Source organism: Panthera tigris, chromosome F3 (genome assembly GCF_018350195.1).
Source record: "Panthera tigris isolate Pti1 chromosome F3, P.tigris_Pti1_mat1.1, whole genome shotgun sequence".
Classification (NCBI taxonomy): domain Eukaryota; kingdom Metazoa; phylum Chordata; class Mammalia; order Carnivora; family Felidae; genus Panthera; species Panthera tigris.
In genome coordinates, this window is record NC_056678.1 from 658,777 (window position 1) to 683,871 (window position 25,095).

Genomic DNA, 25,095 nt, shown 5'->3' on the forward strand with positions numbered 1-25,095 from the left:
CCTCCCCCTGGACTCACCTCCCCCTAGATTCACCTCTCCCTGGACTCACCTGCCCCTAGATTCACCTCCCCCTGGACTCATCTCCCCCTGGACTCACCACCCCCTGGACTCACCACCCCCTGGACTCACCTCCCCCTGGACTCACCTCCCCTTGGACTCACCTGCCCCTGGATTCACCTCCCCCTGGACTCACCTCCCCCTAGATTCACCTCCCCCTGGACTCACCTCCCCCTAGCACCTCACTGCTGATTATCTCTTGTTTCTGGTTCTCCTGGCATTTTCGTAGCCCTGAACTTGGAGCACTCGCCTCTCTTCTCCCACCACCTTATCCTTCTTCCTCCGAGTTTGACTTTTGTAGTAAGAGGAATAGGTTACATTTGCATTTTTCAGACCCCTTTGGAGGAACGACCCTTGCGTGAAACACTAGTGTATTGAGCTTCCCTGATGTGAACTTGTACAAAACTAATCATCTTGAGGACCAACCTCTAGTACGTGCTGTGTATTTATACATGTTTGTAGCATAATTTTTTAAAAAGTAGTAGGATGAACTGACAACATTGGGGTCCAATTAGAGTTTATTTGCATCACAAGTGACCTGGCCCAAAGGCTCACCTACTGTCAAGCGAGCAGTAGGCAACAGCGGCAGGTGAAGGCAGCAGGTGGTGAAGGTGACAGGTGAAGGCAGCAGGTGAACAAGGCGGCAGGTGAACAAGGCGGCAGGTGAAGGTCTCTACGCCTCTGTCCGTTCTGAGTTGCTCTTACTCGATCAGTTCATTTACTTGTTCATTAACTGAACACATAGTAGGCACCGGAGTCCTCTTTTTGGGGTATATTTCCTGCCTTCCAGGGATGGAAGGTTCCTGTAAGGAGAGACAAGTATGTAACTGTGTGAGGTGGTGCACAAGGGGGCTATTGGCTCATCAGGTATGAAGTCTCCCATTGGCCTAGAGGACATGAGTCGTTTCCTCTCTATGAAGTCACATCTGGGAGGGGCTTGAGGGTCGAGTAGGGATGTGTGGTGGAGGGAGAGGCAGAAGGAGAACATTCCAGTGCCGAGAAAAACACATGAAGACACTCAATAAGAAAAGACTGGGAAGACAGTGGTGCTAGAAAGTCCATCCCTCGGAACCTTCTAGCAAGGAAGTAGATTTTGTCAGAGGGGTGAGGAGACAGGTAATGATGGGTAGAAGTAGAGAGGGAAAAAGTGGAGGGTGAGTCTGCAAAGATAGCTGGAGGTTCCTAGTAGGAAAACCCATATCTGCTACAGAATTGCATTTTATCCCCAAAGCAACATGAGGATAACAGCGTTTTCAAGTGTAGCAATGATGGCCATCACATGTTTCATTTTGTCCTAAGTACTTGTCTACATTAACTTATTTAGACCTTATACCAATTTTATGAGATAGGTACTATCGTCCCCATTTTAAGATAATGAAACCAAAGCACAGAGAGGTTAACCAAATTACGAGGCCACACAGCTAGTAAGTGATGAAGCTGTGTGAATTAGTTAAGAGAGATTTGGACAAATACCGGAGAGCAATGTGCTGTGTGTCCCAAGCTAGTGGCAAGGAATCCAGTCTGGAGGATGTTATGGCAATCCAAAAAAGGGATCTTGTGTCGAGACAGAGCTAAGATGTAAAAGTGCATCAAAAGTATTCTGTGTGGGGGCACCTTGGGCTCAGTAGGTTAGCACTCGACTTTGGCTCAGGTCATGGTCTTGCGGTTCATGGATGGAGCCTCACGTCAGGCTCTGTGCGGACAGCTCGAAGACTGGAGCCTGCCCCCTCTCTCTCTCTGCCCCTCTCCTGTTGTGCTCTCTCTCTTTGTCTGTCTCAAAAATAAATAAACATTTAAAAAAAGCATTCTGTGTCAAAATCCTGCCTCTCATCTGCTTGTTACCGGATCCAAAGCAGTCTGAGTTTTCCAGGATGACTTTATCATAGATTAAAGCTTTGATAAAGAATGTCGACTGAACCTGGGTGAGCATCGACTCTTGATTTTGGCTCAGGTCATGATCCCAGGGTCATGGGATGGAGCCCCGAATTGGGCTCCTTGCTGAGTGTGGACCCTGCTCAAGATTCTCTCTCTCTCTCTCTCTCTCTCTCTCCCGCAGCCCCACTCCCTGGCTCGCGCACACTCTCTCTAAAAAAATAAAATAGTAAAATAAAAAAATAAAGTGGGGTGTGGTATTTCCTTAGTGCGTGAATATAAAAGAAAAGATGTTCTTTTATAGGGGTTCAGGCAGGGGTGCTGCTCACAAGGAGACCTTGCATTTGCTCTGCCGAAGAAGGTGGCTTTCTGAGAGCTTAATGAGCAAGTTGGGGTTGGATGTCACGCCTTCAGGCACTGGTCTCAATTTACTTAGCTGGTGCATAGAGAGGATGTTTTTGCCTTATTCGTTCGACAAACCTTGTTTGGGCACTGTCACCTGCTGGGATTGTGCTGAGTGCTTGCAATGGGAGCCAAATAAAACGTGGTTGGTGACTTCAGGAAAGTTCTCTCTGGCCCCTTTATCAGTCAAGCTCCAGCCAGGAATAAGAGGCAACACCAGTTATCCTAACGAAGAGGAATTTGTGCAGGGGGTTGGTTTCCTGGGCGATGGGCATCTGGGGAGGCAAGGGAGGCATGGCTGGGAAACCAGGCAACACGAGTGAAGCACGAGGCCGGGGAGCAGGGTCGAACCTGGGAACCCGTCCCAACAGCCATTCCCAAGGCGAAGGGTCACCCCAGGTGATGCGACAGAGGAGGAGGCAAGTCCCGTCAGCCTCCAGGCTGCAGTCTTCCCTCATGACCCCTGCGATGCCCCCGGTGGGGGCGGGGGGGGGGCAGTGTGCAGAGGGGAAGAGTCTGCAGGGCTGAGGCGGGGAGACAGAAAGGCCAGCAAATCAGTCATTCTGGAAGAGAGTCCAGTCTGGGTCCCGTCTTGATGATTGTAATCGAAACCCTACCACTGCCCCCATTCTTTTATCTTGCCTTATTTTTTCCTAGAATATTTATCATGGTGGAAAATAAACATGTCACGTCATAACAAATAAACATTTGTCATCATGTTGCAATTTCACATATTCATTTATTGCTTTCTTGTTTATTTTTTGCCCCCCCCCCCTTGGAACACAAAATCCTCCTGGGTGGGAATTGTTGTCTCTTGTTTCCCCACGGGCCGGGAGCAGTCGATGCCATCCGGATGGCTGTTGAACGAACACGGGAATGAGGGGACGCTTAGTTGAGGAAGAATAAGAAGGTTGTGTGGGGCAAAAGGCTAATAAAACTAGTAAGAAAAGACTCCTAAGGAAAGTGCTGTGTCTGTCGAGATACCTGATCGCTCTCCCACGTAGGAAGGAGCAGCCGCAGGAAGAAAATGCAGGAGGTGTGTCGCAAACAGTATCTACAAGGTGAGCCCAGGTGCCAGAGCGGGATCGGGGCCGGGGACAGGACACCTGCCAGCGACTCCACATCGAGGCCTTGGACATTGTAGGTACACAGGTTTCTGGCCAGGCCAGCGGCACGGTCTCATAAACCGTGCGCGCTTGGGTTTGTTGGAGCGAACGATGAAGAAGGTGTGAAGGGGGAGGGCTCGGCGGAGGCCACCCCTCTTTGTAAATGCAGGGCCAGTGTTCCGTTTGCCAGAGATCCTTCCAACATTCTTTGGGCCACACTCCGCTAATACGAAAATTCTACCCGACTGCCACGAGGAAAAAAGAGTAAAAGATACAGAACACGACTCAAAAAAAAAAAAAAAAAAAAAAAGAAAAGAAAAAAACAACAACAGCCCGCTACAGAAAAGTACTTTGAAAGTACCTGCGGTGAAGCGAGCAGTGTGGCCCAACGGCACCTCCTGCTTTGTTCTCAGGTAAAATCCCAGACCCCTGCACCTGTAAGTTATTCCCCACAAGCATGTGGACATCATCTCAGCCTCTCTGATTCAGTCCTACGCATTGTCCATTTAATTTTTTAAATGTTTTCATTTATTTTTGAGACAGAGACAGAGCGTGAGCAGGGGAGGGGCAGAGAGAGAGGGAGACACAGAATCCGAAGCAGGCTCCGGGCTCTGAGCTGTCGGCACAGAGCCCAACGCGGGGCTCGAACCCATGAATGGTGAGATCATGACCTGAGCTGAAGTCGGACGCTCAGCCGGCTGAGCCCCCCAGGCGCCCCTCCATTTAATTTTTAACAAAACCCTTCGCACATCTGTGGTCTTGCTTTCTGTTTCTGTTTCTCATCGTAACACGTCAAGGAAAGTGTACAAAGACGCATAGTGTCGACACAGTATATTGACAGTCCAAAGTTCTATGCATACTTCTGTAGGAGGAAAAAGTTGTATTGCTGTATTTAAGGAACCTTTCTTTTAGAAAGGTTTACGGAACGTTGCTTATGTGCAATGGGGTTGCCAGATTTAGTAAATAAAAATACAGGATGCTCAGTTAAATTTGAACTTCAGATCAACAGTCAATACTTTCTTACTAGAACTACGTCCCATGCAACGTTTGCGATGTACTCGTGATGTAGGTGGGCCAGGTCCCAGGACCCAGAGGGGACCCCACAGGACCAGCCAAGAGGGTCCGTGGCTGCGTGCGGGATGGAAATCAGATGCCAGCCAGGAGGCAATGAGGGCAGAATCTACCGAATAACGCCAAGTGGTGTGAGTACAGTAGGCAGAGCGTCTGGGAGACTCAGATGGAAGGGAGTCTCCCCACCACTTGGGGTTGGGGGTTCATACTGGAAAGGGGTCCAGGGTAAATGTTCTTTCAGGAATCCAGGGTGGGGTCCAATCGAAAGCAAGTGGCAGGTGAACAGCAGGTGTTGTAACATAAATCACTGAAGCCGGGGGGGGGGTACTGATGCCAGTGTCAGCCGAGTTTGACAGACACAGAGCTGGAACAGGCTTGGGGGCCGGTCTCTTACGTTATCAGGTGTCGGGGGCCTAGGACGAAACACAGAGAACGATGAAGTTCTTACTCCCCCCCTTGGGGTGGGAACACAGCTTTTTCGGTTTACTCAGATACAAGGTGAAATATGGCGCATGAGTAAGTGGGGCCTCGCAGAGAAACAGATGGAGCCCGTCGTTCAGCTTCCCTACCTTATTTGTACTGAAAATAATAGGACATTCCAAGTTTACTGGGCAGCCTGTGTTTTATGTGGCAACTCAATATTTGCAATGTGGTCTGTCTCAGGATAGAAACACAGAAGAATCAGAACAAACTCTAGGCTTCTGCCACGCCTACTCAAGGCAGATATAACCGCCCTGTACTGTGCTTGATTTCAAATGTTTTTAAGAGTGTGCTAACTGCACAGGAAGTGACTTCTTACTAACTAATGAGGATCCTGTTACAGGGAAGGCGTATTCCTTCTCTTTAAGGCTTACATCCACTGTTTTTACAGGTTAAGTTTTGCCTTGACCTTCCCAGCCTGTAGTTAATTTCTTCATAGGAAATTAAGTTTGTATCACCGAGACTCAGAGCTGAAAATTCATTTTATTGTTTACCTGGTGGTTAGATTTGCAAGTCGGGAGCAGTGCTGTGTGTCTATTTCAGTTACCCAACCTTGAATGAAACCTGTATTCAAGAGGAAAGGCTTGCTTTCCGGCCCCTGTTGAGGTTTAGCAGGTGAAGCTTTCTCTGGCCTGAGCATTTCTGCTTAGCGGTGATGTTAGGAGGAAAACACGGGGAGGCTCGCGCACCAATCAGGTGTGTGGATTGCTCGCTGGTTTTGCAGAAAGACAAACAAGGTTTGGCATTTGCAGTTACGAACTTGTATACAAGCCCTTCAGAACACACCCACACAAACCGTTCAGTTAAGGAGTACCACGCCAAATTTCCCTTTTGTTTTACAGGTGGAATTTCACTGGTGTAGGCCTTAAAGAGGTCTGAAATAGAAGTATCTGATTATTATACGACGTGTCCCTGTGGAAATCGCATTTCATTTGAATTCCACAAGAGAAAAGAGGTGAACAGACCCTATGTTACTTCTACTCGCAAGTGTTTACTTGCAGAGGATATGAACCCATGTTGAACATATTTCCATGGGATGCAACACGGACAAACCTACCCTGAAAGTGGATTTAGGGGAGGTGGGGGAAATGGAGAGATGCTGTTTCACGGGTGTTGAGTTTCAGCCTGGGGAGATGAGCAAGTTCTGGGGAGGGACGGGAGTGATGGGTATACGCACCGCAGTGTGCGTTTGGACGTAGCCAAAATGGCAAATTTTATGTTTTATATATTTTGCCACAATAACGAATTAGACCAGAATACCAAAAGTTACATTTTTAAGTATTCTGGGTAACCTGAAACATTTCTGGGGCGGCTACCCTTTTAGGAAGAAAGCGCCACCTTAAATGTAGTTAGGAGTCATCTTTCCCGTTCAGTGATACTGTTGGATCATAGGAGATTGAGATCTTCACAAAAGCACCTTGCATACGGGGCCTTGCAGCAGTTGGGAATTATTAACTGGAGAGCCCTGGCTGACCTTAACTACCACTCAGTACATGATCTTTAATTAATGTAACTCTACACTAAGTGGTTAGCGTTCCAAGGAACATGCTGCCGTGACTGCCTCCAAGTAGACTGGTTCACTGTGCCACGTGACTACATTAGTGTGTGTCCAAACGGTGGAAGGCACACTTGTGGACCTGCGGCTGCCGCGGCCCTTGGTGATGCTGGTTGTTTACATTTATGTTTATGAACAAATAAGGATAAGGAAAACACCCAGGTATGAATGGGAGTGTAGAAAGTGTAAGTAAACTTTTAAACTAACCCTATTAGCTCTGCTAATTAACCCACTTATCTGTCGGAGCCAGGTGGTGAGTAAGGAGGGAACAAAAAGTATTTTTCCTTAAAACGTTTTCTCCCAGGTCTGAATACAACTACACAGCGGTCATGATTTTGCAAAGGCTGATGCCGAAGGCCAGGTGGCGGGTGGGAGGGAGCTCAGCAGCACACTGGGGGGCCTCACGGGGGTCTGGGGGGGTACCGCACTCCCTCCACACCAGAAAAATTGGGGAGCCCACTGGGAGGGAGATCAATAGTCCTGTCTCTGGGACCACTGAACTCCATCCAGGTGGACTCTCTTCCTCGCCTGTGCCTGACAAGGAATTTGGAATAGGCCATTTCCCAAGTCTCCTTCCAGATTTATATGCTGATTATACAATTTGCCCCACCCGCCAGCCCCATAATAACCGAGGCAGTTTTCCTGATGGGACCGGGCAGCAGTGGCCCTCCTGTCCTTGGCCTGGAAGGACATGCTGACTCCAGAGCTCTGGTGACAAGAGATGGAGGCTGTAGAGTGAGCGGGGGACTAGTGTCTTAGGGAGTGGTGTCGTTTCACTGGGAACAGGAACCGACTACAACTAACCCAAGTAACACGGGGACTTTACCGGAAGGACACAGAATTTTCAGAATTTAAGGACAGGAAGTTGAGCTGGACCCCACAAGGGACTGGAAATCCAATGCTGGAAAGCTGGGCACAAAGATGGAACACCGCTCCGAGAACTCGGTCTTCCCTTCTCCCCTCTTTCCTCTGGCATCTCCTGCTTTCGTTCCACCAGCTCCAACACCCTGCTCATGCCTAGAACCTAATTCCAGGTTTACAGGGCATTTCTACCTCAACATGAAAGAGACCAACTGCAGCTCCACTGGTGACCAAAACCCATGCTGCAGAGACTCTCAGCTGTTTGGGTTTGAGACAGATCGACTTCAGTTTGCTACGCCAGTGAGTATGGAGCACGTGGCTCAGTGTCCACTCAGCAGGGGCTCTGGGAGCAGATGCCCTTGAACAAGGACGTGCTATGCACACGCTCCTCAAGCTTACTTCGGCTGCAAGCAGAAGCCTTCCCTGGCTCGTCAAGCAAAAGAATGTTTTGGAAATACACAGGGATTATCACCTGTAATCAAAGGAGGCAGGGCAGGTCCTGGTCCTCAGCAAACGGTGTCAACAGACCTTTTCTTTAGGGTACAGCCATTTATGTGACTGTTCTAAGGGCTACCTTCTGTGTTTTCCTGTGCCGTATGTTAAATTCCTGGAGGTGCGGGAAGACCACGAAGGGCCTGGTTTAGGATGTGTCCATTTCTGGACTCATCTGTTTTACAGGGACATGACCAACCTGTCCCACTTTTCCTAGGACCATCCCAGTGTTTTAAGTGCCACAATTCTAGTGTCCTGGGATCCCCCTCAGTCCTGGGCAAACCAGGACACTTGGTCACCTGAGAACATGGTCACTTGTACATGGTATATGGTCCTTTGAGGGGACCTCTCTATTTATTAGGGGCATTTCTACCACAAGCAAACAATTGTGGCGAGCTATATGGAAACATTTCATGACATTTCGCGGAGTGCCTGTTACACTCTACTTCTTGATGGGGGGGTGGTGCACGCATGTGTGTACACACACAAACACACGCGCGCACACACGCTCTTCCCAGTCTCTCAAGGCCACACCTCTCCACTACATGATTTGGTGATGTCACGCACCACCACAAAGCGACTGCTAACCTCCCCAACGTGGGCAAGCGGGAAGCCGCACCCTTCTACTGGGTGCAGGGCTGACGTCGTGCCCTGAAGGCACAGACTGTCTACATGTTGTCCATTCTTCCTTCTCTGCTGTTGACAATCCTATCTGTACCTCTCACAACATAACCCCAGAGCGAGAGAAAAAAATTGTCAAGCCTTTTCTTCCTAAAGAGGAAAGGGGGGACTTGGCGCGCAAGAAAGTATTCATTAAACGCTAGCAGCAAGCAAAACAGCCGTAGAGGTAACCGTCCTCATCCCTGTGGCTGGTAACGAAGCCTCATTACCATTCTAAGGGCTCAGTATTGGTTGGGGCGATCCGCCCAATGCGGTGATATGAGGGGTAAGAGCCCTGCTGGTCCCCCCTTAAAGGCCTTGATCACTGTTTTGGCGTCCCCGATGCAGCCCCCCCATCCCCGCGGCGCCCCGATGCAGCCCCCCGGCTCCCCCGTGCGGCCGGGCTCTCTCCGACGCCCCTCTCTCCCGCAGGCCCTCCCGCCTCCTCCGGTCTCCAGCGCGCGCTCGTCGCTCCCGACCGTCTCTCCGAGAAGGGGGGTGGGAGGGACTTGCGCCTCCCGTCCCGCAGCGCCGGTCCCTCTTCCCGCCCGCCCGCCCGCCCGCGTCACCTTCCACCCCGCAAAGCGGAGCTCCGCGTCTGGGCCCCGCGGGGCCCCACCGCCGCCACCGGCCCACCGGCCGGCGGCCCCGAGGACCCCGCGCCCCTGCCCGCGGCCTGGGGGCGGGACTTCCGGTCCCGCGCGCGTACGCCTTCCGGCGCCAGGCGGAAGCCGGCTCCGGGTCCGCGTTGGGGCCGGAGCGTCCCGGACGCCGGTCTCCTCAGTGGACGCGTCTTGGCCACGCCGCCGCCGCCGCCGCCGCCGCCGCGCGACGGGGAGACCGGGTAGGGCCGGGGGGGCCGGGGGGACCGGGGGGACCGGGGCGCCCCGCGCGGGCGGAGGGCGACCGAGCATGGTCGGGGCCGCGGGAGGGGTGCCGTGAGGGGCGGGGGGCGCGGGTGGGAGGGGTCGGGGCGCCCAGCCGCGTAGCCTCGCCGCGGGTGCGTGCTGCCTTCCGGATGTGTGTGTGGGTTGGAGGGACATCGGACGCTCCGGGGACACTCGAGGTCTCCCTTCAGCCGAGTCCCCTTCGGGCTGCACTTCTTTGTCACAGGAATTTAGCAGCCCTTCCTCCGGTCGGGGGCTCGGACCCCAGGCCCCACGTACAGTCGCCCACGCCCCCGACTGAGCCAGCAGGCGCCCGCGGACCGTACTGCTGTCAGGCTGACCGCAGTTCTCGTTCTGGAACCCTCCGTGGCGCCAGAGTTTAGCTTGTGCTGCTTCCACTGCCCCGAGCGACCTCGTCAGCACGCTTGGAGCTGCGGAGAGGATCGCAGGGAGCTGTGCCTGCGCTTGTACTGGAGCCCCTGTGCGTTAGTGACTCGGTTTACCCAGTGAGGACAGTCTAGGTGCGGGTGCAGCCAGTTACACCCAGTCCCTAGGGTTTGGGTTAGTGACTCGGTTTACCCAGTGAGGACAGTCTAGGTGCGGTTTTAGCGGATTACACCCAGTCCCTAGGATACGGGTTAGTGACTCCGTTTACTCAGTGAGGACGCTCCAGGTGCGGGTGCAGCCGATTACACCCAGTCCCTAGGGTCCGGGTTAGTGACTCGGTTTACCCAGTGAGAACAATCTAGGTGCGGGTGCAGCCGATTACACCCAGTCCCTAGGGTTTGGGTTAGTGACTCAGTTTACCCAGTGAAGACCCTCCAGATGCTGGTGGAGTGGATTACATCCAGACCCTAGGGTTTGGGTGAGTGACTCAGTTTACCCAGTGAGGACAGTCTAGGTGTGGGTGCAGTGGACTATACCCAGTCCCTAGGATATGGGTTTAGTGACTCAGTTTACCCAGTGAGGAAAGTCTAGGTGTGGGTGCAGCCAGTTATACCCAGTCCCTAGGGTTCGGGTTAGTGACTCGGTTTACCCAGTGAGGACAGTCTAGGTGTGGGTGCAGCTGATTACACCCAGTCCCTAGGGTTCGGGTTAGTGACTCGGTTTACCCAGTGAGGACAGTCTAGGTGCGGGTGCAGCCGATTACACCCAGTCCCTAGGGTTCGGGTGAGTGACTCCGTTTACCCAGCGAGGACCCTCCAGATGTGGGTGGAGTGGATTACACCAGACCCTAGGGTTCGGGTTGGTGACTCGGTTTACCCAGTGAGGACAGTCTAGGTGCGGGTGCAGCCGATTACACCCAGTCCCTAGGGTTGGCTACCACAAGGCCACAGACTGTTGAGTGTTCCCGGAACCGTGGTGTCTCACTCACAGTAAACACAGGTGGTGTCTCTAGTGGCCAGGGAGGGGCGTGTCGGCTTATTTTGTCATTACTGCAGCTCATGCTGAGTATTCTCCTCATTGTCTACACTGCATGTGATTTTTATTGGCTGCGCTTCCTAAGGACATCGTACAGCCTCTCACTTAGGTGTAATTAGAGACTCCGACCTGAAAAGGCGAATTGGGTTTTGCCACAAACTGGGCACCCAGCAGGGCAGTCCTCGCGCTGTCACTGTTGGAGGGGACAGCGCCTTCCTCCCCTTGGGTGCTAGACTGCGTCGGTGCAGGTTGCCCGGAGACCAGGTTCTGTGGTCTGACTTGCACTAAGTGAACTAGAACGTTCTGTGTTTGTTGGTGCCTCAGTGTATTGGCTGACTTGTAAATCCCTCACCGCCCCCCCCCCCCCCCCCCCCGGCTTTATCAGGTGTAATTGACAGACAAGAACTGTGTGTATTCTAGGCGCACCGTGTGGTATACACATTTTGATGTACATTGTGACATGATGGTCACAATGAAGCTGATGACACATAGTGACCAGTACCTAGCCGTCTTAAGATCTACCTCGTCCAGATCTCAGATCACAGTGTTAGTAACGCTTGTGAACTCTTGATGGACTTGAAAATTTGTACTTGAGTTGGGTGTAATCTCCTTATATTTAGGGACATAGCTGATATTTACAGGTGGAGAGCAGTGTCTAGAAATAAACAGTGCTTCAACATGTAATTAAGTATAGTGGGTAATTTCTCAACTAGAAAATGGTAAAATGGCCTGATCTTTATAGTTATTGTGTTGATTGCTGTGCGGATTTCTCTATATATCTTCATTTAATCTGTTTCTTTAAGTTAGACAGTGTTCCTTTTCTGATAAGGCTTGTTCCGAATTGTCCATAAAATCTTGGTTTAAGAAATGTATTCCTCCCCCTTTCGCTTGGTTTTTGGGAGATAAAACAGTTGGGGAAGTATGCAGGTCTTTAGACTTTAGTTTGCGGTTGAGGAAGTGCTTGTTTTTGAAACACAAGAGCCCGCCCTCTCTGGCAACTGTCTAGTTATATGTCTGAATGATATGTTTGAAATTGGATTGCTGTGTGTTCTGGATAATCTCTGGGATTTTTCTTTGTTCTAATCGTTGAGTAAAATTTTAAGTTTTCTGTAGATGAACCCAAGTGTTGTTCTGTAGGATTGTGATACGTTTTACACTTTAACCAATAGTGGAAATTTTAACAGGGCTGGGCAAATTACTAGTTATTCTTAACAGATTTATTACTTATTTTTGTTTCTGCGATGGCAAAATGCGTAGCTGTGTGACGGGAGAACTACTAAGACAGTGATGGCCCGGGCTGTTTTTATTTTCACGTATTTACACATTGCTTTCCATAGTCACCTGTTTGTAATATGTGCAGTAATTTGCTATATTGGGATTTTGGGCTCTGTGCTCCCTGACTGTCAACTTTATAATTACATAGTCCGCTCTCTGTTACCCGTATACCCCATTACAAGGGCACCCCCTGCCGTTTGATGGTATTGATGAAAGGACAGTGTTGATCTGCAGACCTACTGTCCAGCTGCAGGGCCTGTGACGCATGCTGGCTGTCACCAAGATTAGCTGAGGCATCGTCAGCCTCTTCTTTTAGTAGGACTTTCTGCCCTTTCTGTGCTGCTGAGTGAGACCTTTTCTCTCAGTGACTGAGATGACGTTGGCCTCAGCCAAAAGGGCTGTCGGTATAGCCTAGTTCGTTCTGCTGACCTTGATCCCATAAATCTTGGCAAATTTTTTGCCCTCCTGACATGCAGTTATGGCTGTGAACCATTTGTTTACGTTGTTATTGTTTGAAAAACAGTTTAAATACTAAATCATGATTGGATTATATAACTGGACTACACTTACTTTTGCTTGGAGCGAGGCATCACATTAAATTCTACAGGAACCATTCTATTGAAGTGATACAGTTGCAAATACTACAGAAAATACACTGATTGTCATTACTCTTTGTTCTTGTTATGAGTTTTGTTTGTTGGTTTGTTTTAGCTTGAGATCCTCATGAAAAGAAAAACTGTCCAGTAGGAGATGGGGGGGAGGGGATGTTAGGAGGTGATGGTGGGGGCTTTCTGCAGTGGTTGTATCTCACGGTGTTTACAGTTATCAGTGCTTGGTGGTAATAAAAAGAAGAAAGACGTAGTTGGCTTTATCATTGTTTTAAAATACCTTACAGACAGTGCTCTCCTTTACTGCCTGCGGGGCGTAGAGAGAGAAATTCCTCCTGCCGCTCCCACCTGCCTGGGAGAGAACGACCTGGCAAAGGCTCTTGAAGTTGGAAAGTTTACGTGGTCACTGGGAATCGTGGAGAGGCTTGAGGGAAGGATTGAAATGTGAATAAAGAAACAAACATTGAGGTTTATTTTAGCATTGGTATTTTTCGTGGACATTGACGGGAACACTGCGCATGCAAGAAGACCGAGCACCGTGTACGAGTGACCTCGTCTTAGTTAAAGCGGAGATGATAGGGCCGACCCGGGAAGTGATGCATTGTCAGGTTCTAGACTTTCCCACAAGAACTAGTGACCACACAGATAAGAAGTATCGGAGTCGACACCGAACATTTCAGACCTAGGCGGTGACTATTGACTTGGTCTTTCCTTCCTGACAAACAGTTACTGGTTCCAGTTTGCTCGGTGCTCCAGCTGGAAAGTACCTTGGGAGATACTCTGACGGCACTCCTTGGAGCGAGGTGAATGTTGACCAGCCACGGCAGGTGGGCTTCAACTTCCAGACCTCTGTAGCCTCTGCAGGCTCTTATCATCCTGACAGGGCTTGTAATGCCCGTGTCAGCCTGTGCTTGTGACTTAACACGTTTTCATTTGATCTCAGAATAAGCCGGTCAGCTTGCGTCCATTCAAGTCACCTCTTTTTTTTTTTTTCCTCTTGGTGGATCGGAGTTTTCTTTCACACCTGCCGGCTCAGAGGAGATCCTTCTCCAGAGATCTGAGCCCTGAGCACCGCATGGGGGACAGTGTATCGTGCGTTACTTCCGCATTCCTCACTAGTAGTAATTTGGCGCCCAAGGCAAGCAGGGCGGGAGGAAGAACCCGGAAGAGGAGTGTCTAAGCTAGGAACTAGAGTCCTGTTAGTCCCGTCCTCTTATGGTGCAGAACTTTACTTAATTTTCCCAACATTCCCCCCTTGGAGGCTTTTTTAAAAACATCTTTTTTAGTAGGCATCACCCCTTAGCTCTAGGGGTTGGTACTCTCGGACGGCTAAGATGCGTGTTGCAGTTTCCAGGTGATGTTGAGGGACCTGGTCAGGGTTTGTGTAGTGTCCGCCACAAATGCAGGCCCGTTGTCACTGTGTATGGTTGAGGGCAGACCAAACCGAGGCATCATTTCACGTAGAAGAGCTTTGGCCACCTCACGACTTCGCACCGTCCTGGTCGGGAAGGCCTTGACCCATCCTCAGTACGCGCAGATTATTACGAGGAGGTACCTGAATCCTTTGCTTGGTTTTATATCTGTCAAGTCCACCTCCAAGTCTTGGAAAGGGGCGGGTTTCTGGTAACCGTCAGACCAGGTTTAGGGAGGATATGGTTTGCATATTTAGAGATTGATGAATTAACCAGGCCCCAAGTACATAATAAAGCACGAAAGTCTTTATCTGTTGATGGGTCTACAGTGAGAATAGTCTTGGCATGCAGTGGTTGGGGGGAATCCATCCCATTTTCTAGTTGTTTAAATAATCATATGCCCACGGGGTCTTATTATTATCCCCACAGAAGATTGTCTGTACATGAAGTACTGTGACAATTTTTCTGAAGTTTACCTCAAGTTGTGTAGGTTAGGCAAACAACAAACATTTAAAGGCAGTCGGAGCTAGAATTTAACATCCATAACTGTGCGCTGTTGAAACATAGTTTTTCTCTCTAAAAACCCTCATTTCCAGAGATGGCCAAATCAAGACCAATGCGTTTGTAGAACAAGTCACGTCTTAAGAAACCTGGCCTAATTATTTACATAAGCTCAGCAAGAATAGTGATTGATGCTGAGGATCTGTTCAAGTTTGCTTTCCTGGAACCTTTTATAAGGAAACTCCAGATTGAACTTTTAGTAGCCTCTCCAGGCCAGAAGCCAAGCCAAATACTTGCCATCAGACAGGCCTGCAATACCTGTGGAACTGGGTGAATTCCTCTTCACAAGGTCCCCAAGATATCCTGAGGTTCCTGCACCTGCCAGGAAGTGACCTTCTTTACTGCTGGGAACTGTGTAAGCAAGGTATCCGGCCAACATTTCCAAGGGCCTTTATGAAGTCAACTCTTAATCTGTAGTCCTTAGTTATCAAAAAAAGCAGAACAGCATCCTTTTTAGGAACACTTAACCTGTTCTGTAATCAATGCCTTGTTAACCCCTCGGGTAAGACTGTCTTTGTACTTTTAGGATCCCTGTACTTTCCGTTTAGGATCCCTGCTTGAAAAGGACTTCCTCCCTGGTCTGTTCACGCAGCTTTATGTTGGTTGATGTTTCAAGAGTCTAGGTTTTTCATAACCCTTTTTTAAGGGGGTGAGCAAAGCTTAGAAGAGTCTGACTGATGTAGAATAATAACTGGTAATTTATGTATAAATATTTACAGAGTGCTTTTCTTATATCGTCATTTGGTCCTGAGGCAGGATTGAATGTCAGGGACAGAAACCCTGAGCTTCAGGAAGGTTAGGTGACCAGCCCGGTGATGTCTTCTGGAATGGGGTGCTGGACCTGGGGTGCAATCCCAGGTCTTTATGTGGACTCACCCGTTCAATTGCGTCTCAACTCTTGGGCCCTTATACATCAGGTATTTTTAAATGTATCTTGGAGCCCCTTTGGCTTTCTCATTTCTTCTCCCTTGTCACCAAACTAACTTGTCTCCGGGGAAATAAGTTGCTGACTCAGCTTAATTGTTCTCTTCTGCAATTAAAGTGCTATCATCGCGGGATTAGCGTGAACCTGTAGCAGTCATGTAATGCAGTCTTCTGCCTGATCTGGATACTCTCATAACCCTTTCCTTCCCAGAGTATTTATGGCCCTTGCAGGAATACTTAGAGTAACAAGGTGTTCACTTTCTGGTGCAGCCTTGGTTCATTGTTGGGTTATTCTTTTCCTTGTAACAGGTCCAAATTGCCTGTTGTGGTTTTTATTTATTTATTTTTTTTAATTTATTTTTTTTAATTTTTTTTAACGTTTATTTATTTTTTTGAGACAGAGAGAGACAGAGCATGAACAGGGGAGGAGCAGAGAGAGAGGGAGACACAGAATCCGAAACAGGCTCCAGGCTCTGAGCGGTCAGCACAGAGCCCAACGCGGGGCTCGAACTCACGGACCGTGAGATCATGACCTGAGCCGAAGTCGGACGCTTAACCGACCAAGCCACCCAGGCGCCCGCCTGTTGTGGTTTTTATGTTTTAGTTATATCATCCAGAGCAACACTAAAAATCTGTTTTCTCTTTGCAGTGTAAAATTTTGTCATATATTTAAGGATAACTGTCTCTTCTCCAGGTTAAATAATGCCAATACCTACATGCGCTACTGTCCCGATCATCTTATTCTGGCTCCACTAGGTTGTCAGTATCTTGAAAATATGGCTTCCCTAATTGTTTACACTATTTTATTTTATTTTTAAAATGTTTACTTAGTTTTGAGAGAGAGAGAGACAGAAAGAGAACAAGTGGGGGAGGGACAGAGAGAGAGGGAGGCACGGAATCTGAAGCAGGCTCCATGCTCTGAACTGCCAGCTCAGAGCTCGATGCGGGGCTTGAACCCACGAACTGTGAGATCATGACCTGAACCAGAGTCAGACACTTAACTGACTGAGCCATCCAGGGGCCCCTGTCCACACTATTTTATTTTATTTATTTGTTTCTTTTTTTAATTTTTTTTTTTTTTAACGTTTATTTTATTTTTTAGACAGAGAGAGACAGAGCATGAATGGGGGAGGGTCAGAGAGAGGGAGACACAGAATCTGAAACAGGTTCCAGGCTCTGAGCTGTCAGCACAGAGCCCGACGCGGGGCTCGAACTCATGGACTGTGAGATCGTGACCTGAGCCGAAGTCAGACACTCAACCGACCAAGCCACCCAGGCGCCCCTGTCCACACTATTTTAGATGTCTGATCAAGGCAGCAAATATGGGGGCTTTTCCTTCCTGTAGGGTGGACACCTACTGTCATATTATTGCACATTCAATACTATTGAGGTTTAAAATTACATTCACATTTAAGCAGACGCATCTAGCTCTTATATTAAGCATTTGGTAAACCACAGCTCCCAAAATTATATGGGAAATCTGTTAATCTGCTCTCTCTACCTGTACAGCTGGTTTTTGAACTCATCTACAAGACTTTACGTTTATTCCTGTTAACTTTGATCCTGGCTGGGTTTCAGAAGCTCAGCATTTCAGCTTGTAGTGATCTGTTTTTGTTCCGTTTTCTAGCACACTTATCCTTTTCAGCTTTTATGTTTATAATGCTTATCCCTTAAAGCTTGGTTGAGTCAGGGCTGGCTTTCATTATAGCTAAGTAGCTAATGCTCCTTGTGAGGCTTTGCGGCAGATCACCTACGGGTAATTTTATACCAGGTTTTCCGTGGAGAAGTGTGACAAGTGATAGTTCTCTGGATCTGGTACCCTTATTCCCTGGAAGACCCTAGAATTACTTATAGGCCAACCCAGAGTTGTGTCGGATTTTCCGCTCCCCACCACTCACTTTCACACGCATGTCTCCAAAGAATAGAGAAAACCAATTGCTGGAATTGTGTTCCTAGGCACCTGGCTCTCTCCTACCCCTCCAGACTGGATGTTACCACTTAAACCTAGAATAGTTGAAACCTTGATTCAAAGAAAGCCTCTGGGACCTGCCATTTCTTATGTTAATGATTTTGCTTGAAGTTCATCTTTCAACTATGTATGAACTCTTACCCAGCTGCCATGAGCTGTAAAAAAGATTTAAAAAAAAGATTTATAGAGGGAAATGATAATAAATGTTCTTGGAAACTACACTTGCCCGTGGCCTCAGTCCATTATTGTAATCGAGATATACAGTTATATCTATGGGTTATGTGGAGATCGACATAGATTGTATGTAGAGATTATTTTCATTTTTAGTCAATGTGAAACCTTCAAATCCCAAACTAGTAATCTCTCATAGACAGCGTTTTTAAGCTTTAGTTCAAATCTTAGTTTTTTATCTCCATACTTTTAACATTACGGTGGCTTATAGCTAAGTCTGGATTTGAGGAAAGTCTATCAGTTGTGAGATTAATTCTGTATGTATTAGATGGCATATGGGGAGTGAGACATGAAATAACTGAGTTTTTATTGAGTCAGCAACAGGACGGCAGAGGAGTGGCTCAGGATGCCTGGCTTCTAGAAGTGGCTATGCTGCTCATGCACTGTGGCCGGGCGAGGGGCCTGTTCCGGTAACGGGGTAGGTACATCCCTCTCAGCCTCCGTTGCTTAATTCCTACTGTGGTAAGTCCTTTTCTGAAGCTAGACATGGCTGTGATCTGTGGCCTCCGGGCCCCTTTCCATCTCTGATATTCTGGAGCTGTCCGGTCCCGTAGTGACCCATCACAGGTGGCCACACGGAACCTCACTGCACGTGCCCAGATGCCACATGTGGCCGTGGTTATCACACCAGAGGGTGTGGGTAAGTGTCCTGGTGGACGCTGTTCTAGAGCCTGCCCTGTGTAAAGCCAGGGACAGATCCCAGTAGCACAATTTAATGTGGAAAATGGGCTCTTTAGGAGAGTCTGTGTCTGGTGCACAAGGGCAGTTGCCTCAGTGACGGCTGGGTTCTTTCATTGACACGTAATCACTGCCGGGTGCCTTCACCAGCAGGTGCGAGTGGTTGCACAGACAGACACAGTGTGCTGGAGGGTTTAGACGTCCTACGCACTTGGTTTGCACAGCCCTTTCTTGTATCTGTCATACCACAGAGGACAGGGGACTCGGGAACTGCCCCTCTGTTGTGAGATCTCTGTTTCTGTGAAATGGCTTCGGAGGGCCAGTGACAGCTGCTTTTGAACAAATGCATTACATCTGTGTCCAGAGTGTGGACAAGAGTGCTGTCTGTGTTAGGGGAATTTGGCTAAACAGGTATCTTTAGACCAGTGATTTTTAACCTGTCAGATCCAACACTCTATTTTTATAACAGGTATTTTACAGTTCCTCCTTTACCATCCTGAAATGAATTCATAGGCATACTGTAACTACTTACAAATCTGATGGCAAAGAAATGAACACAATTTCTAACTATGATGTAAAGGAGGAATAAAAATAAAATCATTAAAAAATGATTTAAAATATTTTTAATACGCGTGTGTTCGATACATTCCAGATGGTCAGCGTTTTGTGTCTGTGTCTAGAATTACTGTGGATGAGACGGTTACAAATGCACACTTGTGCGGGTGGGTTGTACTTAACGTATGTGCTGCCATTGAGGTGATTTTCCAAAATGGCGAATAATTTGGTAAAATGCAGAGGATAGTTAGGTATGGTCTTGCCTTGGCTTCAAAGCAGTTTTATTTTGGGAAAATTTGGTGATTATTAAAAGTGTGAAAAAGATAATTTGTATTTTTTTTAATGTTTTTATTTATTTTTGAGACAGAGACAGAGCATGAGCAGTGGAGAGAGGGAGACACAGAATCTGAAGCAGGCTCTAGGCTCTGAGCTGTCAGCACAGAGTCTGATGGGGGGCTCGAACCCACGGACTGTGAGATCATGACCTGAGCTGAAGTCGGACGTGTAACTGACTGAGCCACCCAGGCACCCCAAGATAATTTGTATTTTTATGTTACGTGGTGTTACACTCGAGGCTTAGGTAATTTAGACATGCTTTGCATCCACATGTATTTCTGGTGGGTTATTAAAAACGCAGAGGGACGCCTGGGTGGCTGAGTCGGTGGAGCGTCCGACTCTTGATTTTGGCTCAGGTCATGACCCTGGGGTCGTAGGATTGAGTCCTGAGTCGGGCTTTGTGCTGGGATTCTCTCTCTCTTCCTCTGTCCCTGTCCCCCACTTGCGCATGCTCTCTCTTAAAAAAAAAAAAAAAGACAAAGTCCAGCGTCAGTATTAAAGAATATTGTGATTTATTAGTCATACCTGCCATAGATAGAATGAGGACGTCTGGGTAGGACTTGCCGTGTATTCCGCCTCTGTTCAGTGGATCCTGATACCTCCCCCGCAGGGGCTTTGGAAAGATGCTGGAGAGGGTTTTGGTTGTCATAGTGATGGGTGTAGGTGTGTGTAGTCAGCACTTAAGATTTGGGAACCAGGGATGCTTTGGACAGCTGTACACAATGGGAGAATATCCCGTCCAAAAATCTTGCTGTCCTCATTGAGGAACACTGTCCAGCTTGGAGAAGAGTCTAATTATGGTAACCGTTCTGCGCAGGATGGTCACTGGGACTTAAACAGAGACCAGATCTCTCTTTGTTGGGGATGTTGTTATGGGTATCTTGACATTGAGTGGGGTATGGTACCATGTGGTCTTCAGGGTTTTTTCTGGCTCTGTGATTGCCTGAGTTAAGTCAGGGGTCAGGAGACTGCACCCCTCAGGCTAAGTATGTCCTGTTGTAGTAAATAAAGTTTTATTAGAACACAGTTCTGCTCATTCATTTATATATTGTCATTGGCTGCTTTGGGGCTACAGTGGCAGAGTCAGGTAGTTGCCGTGGAGATGTTTTGGCCTGCAAAGCCTGAATGCTGCTGGCCTCTTTACAGGAAAAGTTTCTAGATATAGCACGTATCAGGAATGTTTTTTGAATGACACTAGTGTGTGAATTGATGTTACTAAGTATGTGATTCTTAGATCTTTAGTAGTTTTCTGTGTGTAGTGATTCTGAAGTCTTTTCTGTGTCCCTGTAGCACTGAAGACTAGCCACGAGACAGACCGACAGTAAAACTTGGAGCAGAATTCTCTGCTTGAATTTGCAGATGTCACTAAGTAGTCTAAGGTCTGTGCCAATTTCGTGTGGCTCTTCAGCTTTGGGATTGGGCTCTTCGTTGATTTCCTCACAGTGGTGATATACGAACTGGTAGTTAGGAAATACTTTCAAAGCCAGGACAATGAGAAAAAAGTTGCATCTCACAATCTTATGAAATCAGCTCTGGAGCTTAAAAATTCCATGTAGGGAACGTCACTGTTCTTTCCCCTCCTATGGATTTTAATAAAGAAAAGTTGGCATTGTGCAGAAGGTACTAACAAAATAACCTTCTGAGCACTTAAAATATTAAAATACTTTAATATTTTACAAGAAACAGACATCTGTTAACCCTAACTTAAAAAAGACAAAAAAGGGGCACCTGGGTGGCTTAGTCGATTGAGTGTCCGAGTATGGCTCAGGTCATGATCTCATGGTTCACGGGTTTGATCCCTGCGTCGGGCTCTGTGCTGACAGCTCGGAGCCTGGAGCCTGCTTCTGATTCTATGTCTCCCTCTCTCTCTGCCCCTCCCTGCTCACATTCTGTCTCTCTCTCAAAAATAAACATTAAAAAAACAAGCAAGAAAGAAAAATAAATACCTGTTTGAGTCTTTTGGTATGTTGGTATATATTAGGGTTCTCCAGAGAAACAGCCAATATGGTGTATGTGTGTGTGTGTTTTAAAAGAGATTTATTTTGAGGAATTGGCTCGTGAAATTGTGGGGATTAATAAATCCAAAATTTGTAGGGCACACTAACAGGCTGGAAGGTCGGGCAGGAGTTGGTGCTAAAGTTTTGAGGCAGAATTCTTTTTTCTCTGAGAAACCTGTTTTTGTTCTCAGAGCCTACAACTGCTTACATGAGTCCCACCCACACAATCCAGGGTAATCTCCTTTATTTGAAGTCAATTTAGATATTAGTCACATCTACAAAATACTTGAACTGCAACCCTAGATTCATGTTTGATTAACTTAGCTGTATCCCAACCAAGTTGACCCAAGACCAGCTATCAGTACTACAAACACATTTTGGTACATTAAAATATGTGGTGTATAAAGTATTACATAGTGAGTACTAATTAAGGACGTGTCTATATTTGTAGACCAGTAGTCTCTAAGGGATTACCTGGGTCTTCATTCATGTGTCAAATAAAGACTAAAAAATGGGCAATTTAATCAACCTTTGAAATTTGAAAGTTCTCTCTTTTGTGTGTGTGGTTTTTGTATGTTGTGTATTTAAATGTAGGGTGCCTTGAATAATTTAAAAATTTTATAGCAATTTTTTTTGTTTTTTAATAAGTTAATGTTGTTGCTAACTCTTTTGTATAAAAAATTCTTAGAGTTGGCAATTAGTTTTGAGCTTTTTAGTCAAATTCTCGTCATTTGTGGTTGGGAAACTGGTCCCAGGAAGATGGAGTGACTTTGCCCAGGTAACACGGTGAATAAAAGAACCATCTTTAGAAGCCAGATCTGGTTTCCAATCCAGTGCCCTTTCTACTGAGAGTGATTACAGTTTAAGTGATGCTAGTTAAGGGGTTTTCTGAAGAGGGGGTGATTTTGAGTGTGTACTTCAGGGACTGAGTATGAACTGATAGTTACCAGAACGGAGGCGACACTCAGGCCGTTCTCGGGCCCTGGGGGGAGGGTGGGTGGAGAGAAGTGGGTGTGTCATAAGGGGTGTACAGGCGGACCCCAAATCCACGAAGGGCACTGTGCTACCCGTGAGGCTCGGAGAGGTTTTACACGTACGAGCTAGCCATTGGTTGGTTCACAGGGGATATTCCAGAGGACCTTGAAGTAGAGAGAACATGTGGCCTGAAAGACCTCACTGAGGGAGCTTTCCTTCGCGAGGACCGTCAGAGAGCAGAGGAACAGGGAGCTGTGGGGACCCTGCTCCTCTCTGTAAGGGGCGCAGGGCAGGGACTTGCAAGTCCCCTGGAAGGGAATTTGAAGGGTTCCACGGGGCATAGAGAAGACGTTGGAGGGTGTAAATGGATTCTTGAGAAGGCTGCCAGGTTTGAGGCATAGCCTGAGTTTACTTCCTTACCTGCAAAATGAGCATAATAATTCCCAGTGCACTAAGTCGTTAGAGGGAGTGAAGGAGGTGATGTATGTAGCGCTTATTAGCACAATGCCCGGCACGTAGGCCTCCAGAGTGATAGCTTTTTTATACTACGTCATGGCAGCTGCCTGAGGGTCTTATCAGGAGGTGTTGCTGGAGTGAGGTCCTTTTTTTCATTCCCCTTTCGCTCATCCTAGCTACTCCATGCCACCCTGCAGTTCTGCAGTGTGGGTTCTTCAGGCAGGTGCACGTCCCTGACTACGCGGAGTACTTTCTTACCGCTGCCGCACTCCTACGCACTTTGTGGGGGGGTTGCCTTTCAGTTGCAAGTTTAATTTCATCAAATTGAAAAGATGCACTTAAATATGGCACTGTTCCCAATTAATTTTACTTTTTTTTTTTTTTTTTTTTTTTTTTTTTGCACTTTGGAATATAACTACAAAGATAACAGTTGGAAAAGGGGAACGAAAGTCCAGGATTTTGAAGTAACTTCTCCCTTTCCTCTTCAAAGGGTCATTTCCTTCAGGTTGTAAGTAAAAAACAAAATGAAGTATGTATATCTTTTAATGTTTATTTATTTTTGAGAGAGACAGAGACAGAATGCGAGTCGGTTAGGGGCAGAGAGAGAGAGGGAGACACAGAATCGCAAGCAGGCTCCAGGCTCTGAGCTGTCAGCACAGAGCCCGGCGCGGGGCTCGAACTCAAGAACCGTGAGATCGTGACCTGAGCTGAAGTCAGATGCTTAACCAGCTGAGCCACCCAGGCGCTCCAAAATGGAAATATTTCAGTGGATGCCAACTCCAAAAAGAAGGGACTTAAAAGACATTTTCTGTGGTATTTGCTTCTTAAGATACAAAAGCACTTCAGGATATAGACTCAGCAGTAATTAAATAACAGATTTGTTTCATTGTATGGGATCAAATATGAGATTACTAGATCTGAGGCATAGCGTATCTGCCCCAACTTTATTGCGTAATTATTTCTGAACTGGACCTGGGAACATTTCACTGTATTCAGAACATTGGTAGGATTTGCTTTTGACTCCGAGAAACTTGATGTGTTTAGTTAAAATTTCAAGCAGCCTTTGTGACATTTGAAGATCTGTTGATAAGGGCTCTCTGCAACCCGTGGGGCTGGAAGAGAGCTCTCAGCACAGGTTTGTGGCTGGGTTTAAATTTAAGTTGAGAAATTTGCGTGTGTCTACATTCACAAGCAAAAAGAGTTTGGGGGCGCCTGGGTGGCTCCGTCGGTTAAGTGTCTGACTTCGGCTCAGGTCATGATCTCGCAGTTTGTGACTTCAAGCCCAGGTTCGGGCTCTGTGCTGACAGCTCGGAGCCTGGAGCCTGCTTCGGATTCTGTGTCTCCCTCTCTGTCTGCCTCTCCCCCACTCATTCTCTGTCTCTCTTTCTTTCAAAAATACATAAAACGTTAAAAAAAAAAAAGTTTGGAAAAGTTGAAAGAGATCCTTAGGGGAGGGAAGTACAGTTGAAAAAGTTTCTTTGGGGGCTCCTGGGTGGCTCAGTTGGTTAAGCGTCTGACTCTTGGTTTCCGTTCAGGTCGTGATCTCATGGTTCGTGAGTTCGAGCCCTGCATCAGACTCCATGCTGTCAGTGCAGAGCCTGTTTGGGATTCTCTCTCTCCCTCTCCCTCTCTCTCTGTCTCTCTTTCTTTTTTTCTCTCTCTCTTCCCCCTTCCCTCTCCCTCTCTCTCTGGCCGTCCCCTGGTCATACCCTCCGCCTCTCTCCAAATAAATGAATAAACTTGAAAAAAGTTTCTTTTTAGCAACCTCTAACTGCTTTTTTAAAAAACGACGCAATTAAATGAACATTAATTTTTTAATGACGGATGTTCTGTAGTTTGATCATAAGGTTGAACAGTTTTGTATTTTCAGGCCCCAGTGTTTCAGCTTGTGTGGTGTCCGGTGTCAAAGTCCTAGGGTAGTTATGTGTTGTAGTCTCTAGTGGCACCTGATTTTCAGCGAGATGCGCTGGTAATTCTCACCCTAAAGAGCCGGAGTGGTCTGTGGACCATCGTGTTTGCTCCAGAGCCGCTGACGGGCACTGTCCTGCTGTCCCCTCCTCTCCCTGCTCCGTCGTCCCCTCCCTTGTGGCGCATCCCCTCTCACAGGCGCCGCACGTGTCAGCGTCACCCCGTTGCTCTAATTGTGTCCCTTAACCTCTCCCCCAGACCTCCGTTTCCCTCGTAACCGGCAGCTCATCTGTAATTGTTTGATGATGTTAATTCAGAGGAAAGTGTGGAATGACTGACCGGTCT

General features: G+C 47.7%; 1 protein-coding gene across 10 annotated transcripts in view; it reads left to right on the top strand.

The window, feature by feature from the left end:
* Positions 1-9,285: 9,285 nt before the first annotated feature.
* DISP1 (dispatched RND transporter family member 1) overlaps positions 9,286-25,095 on the top strand; it is a 185,922-nt gene continuing 170,112 nt past the window's right edge. For 8 of the 10 annotated variants that reach the window (XM_042976974.1, XM_042976976.1, XM_042976978.1 and 5 more), the window contains exon 1: positions 9,286-9,400. The gene's annotated coding sequence lies outside the window, so the exon portion shown is untranslated. Of the gene's footprint in view, positions 9,401-9,602; positions 9,925-25,095 lie in introns of those variants that run through there. The other 2 variants (XM_042976969.1, XM_042976980.1) reach the window with 2 other exon arrangements.